This window comes from Vulpes vulpes, chromosome 16 (genome assembly GCF_048418805.1).
Source record: "Vulpes vulpes isolate BD-2025 chromosome 16, VulVul3, whole genome shotgun sequence".
Lineage (NCBI taxonomy): Eukaryota > Metazoa > Chordata > Mammalia > Carnivora > Canidae > Vulpes > Vulpes vulpes.
The window spans coordinates 62,369,474-62,371,968 of NC_132795.1; the positions used below are offsets into that span (position 1 = coordinate 62,369,474).

A 2,495-nucleotide genomic window follows, 5' to 3' on the forward strand; every position below is an offset into this window, starting at 1 on the left:
AGCCCTCTGGCTGAACACAGGCCCCAGAGCGTGCAGGACACCTCCCTGAATTCATAAGCCCAATCAGCCAAGCAGAGAGTGTCTCAAAAACATTTCATCCTTTCCCTTAAACTTGAATACCCCTAATTTTACTAATGAGAGCCCATTTCTGACATCTGTTAGGTCATTAGCCACAAATTTCACCAAGAAAAGCCTCCTTTTGCTATTCGCTATGCTAATTAGCGAGACACCTGGTGTTGACCGGAGACGGGAGACGAGACGGGGAACAGAGGAGCTTATAGCAGGTGCCTTGAGGTGTGACCCTTCAGAAGCAGAATCATCTCTGGAGTGTGGATTCCTGACTGGCTTACAGGGTCCCTGGCACACACATTTATATCACATCATCAAGAACGAAGTGTGGTAGGGTCATAACAGGTATTATAATACCAAGACATTCTTCTTTAACTTTTGTGGGGTCATAAATCCTCAGGGTGTGCATGTATTGAATTCAGGGGGGTCCATGGTTTTGGGTAGGGAAAACTTACATCTTTATTTTCATTGACCTTGGTATTTATAAACCCGGTAACTTTGTCATTAACATAATTTTCAGATCACATTATAGCTGCTTTATATATCTTGAAATATCAACATTCATTGCTTCTAGATTATTAGACCCACTGATAGGCCTTTTATTAACTATATTATCACATCATAATAATTTCTGTGCCATATATTAATATGTCATAAGTCTGTTTTTATTTTTTTTCTGGGTACAGCATACTTTATTGATGATACATGACAAGGTAGGGCTCCCCAAGCCCCTCTCCTTCCTCAGGGGGTCTGGGATGTAAATTGGAGGTCAAGAGATTCCCAGTCTGTTGGGGGATTAATTCGGGGCAGGGACTACTTCCCAACAGCTGAGGGCCTCTCTCTTCCTCTTGTTCTCTCTGGGGTTGGTGGTCCAGGAGGCTCCTACTCCTTGGAGGCCACATGGACCACGAGGTCCACCACTCGGTTGCTATAGCCAAATTCATTGACTAAGTAGTCATTGAGGGCAATGCCAGCCCCAGCATCGAAGGTGGAAGAGTGGGTGTCACTGTTGAAGTCACAGGAGACAACCTGGTCCTCCTGCCCTTGAGGGGGCCCTCCAATGCCTGCTTAACCACTTTCTTGATGTCATCATATTTGGCAGCTTTCTCCAGGCGGCAGGTCAGACCCACAACTGACACATTGGAGGTGGGGACACGGAAGGGCATGCCAGTGAGCTTCCTGTTCAGCTCAGGGATCACAGTCTTGGTGGCATCAGTGAAAGCAGGGATGATGTTCTGGGCAGCCCCTTGGTCATCATTCCACAGTTTCCCAGAGGGGCCATCCACAGTCTTTTGGGCGGCAGTGATGGCATGGTTGGTGTTCACGAGGCCCTCCATGATGCCGAAGTTCTCATGGATGACTTTGGCCAGAGGAGCCAAGGAGTTGGTGGTGAAGGAGGCATTGCTGACAATCTTGAGGGAGTTGTCAATACTTCTCATGGTTCACACTCATCACAAACATGGGGGCATCAACAGAAGGAGCAGAGATGATGACCTTCTTGGCCCCGCCCTTCAAGTGAGCCCCAGCCTTCTCCATGGTGGTGAAGACCCCCAGTGGACTCCACAACATACTCAGCATCAGCATCACCCCATTTGATGTTGGTGGGATCTTGCTCCTGGAAGATGGAGATGGACTTCCCACCGATGACAAGTTTCCCATTATCAGCCTTGACCATGCCGTGGAATTTGCCGTGGGTAGAATCATTCTGGAACATGTACACCATGTAGTTGAGATCAATGAAGGGGTCATTGATGGCAACAATATCCACTTTGCCAGAGTTAAAAGTAATCCTGGTGACCAGGTGCCCGATATGGACAAATCCATTTACTCCTACCTTCACCATCGTGTCTCAGGGACAGGGCTGGCACTGCACCAGAAGATGTGGCTGTCTGTCGAACAGGGAGGAGCCAAAGTGTGATTTTAAAATAGCTTGGTGGGATATCCGGGTGGCTCAGTGGTTGAGCGTCTGCCTTTGGCCCAGGTCGTGACTGCAGGGTCCTGGGATCAAGTCCCACATCAGGCTCCCTGCAGGGAGCCTACTTCTCCCTCTGCCTGCGTCTCTGCCTCTGTGTGTCTCTCATGAATAGATAAGTTTGAAAAATATCTTAAAATAGTTTGATAACTGTTTCTTTTGTAAATTTTTAATGTTAATTTTATTTATTTGAGAGAGAGCGTGCAGGTGTGTGTGCACCCACATGCATGAGAGCAGGGTGGGGGGTGGTACAGGACTAGGGAGAGTGCCAGAGGGAGAGGAATGTCCTACACAGGGCTTTATCCCAGGCCCCTGAGATCATGGTCTGAGCTGAAACCAAAAGTCAGATGCTTAACCACCGAGCCACCCAGGCACCTTGATAACTATGTTTCAGTATAATTGGTTTCCTCTGCAATCCAATGTATTTTATTGTACATTTATAAACATCAATCTA

The 2,495-nt window shown here is 47.5% G+C and overlaps 1 pseudogene; it reads right to left on the bottom strand.

Moving 5' to 3' along the window:
• Positions 1 to 936: 936 nt before the first annotated feature.
• Positions 937 to 1,912, bottom strand: LOC112929153 (glyceraldehyde-3-phosphate dehydrogenase-like; annotated as a pseudogene).
• Positions 1,913 to 2,495: the final 583 nt, after the last annotated feature.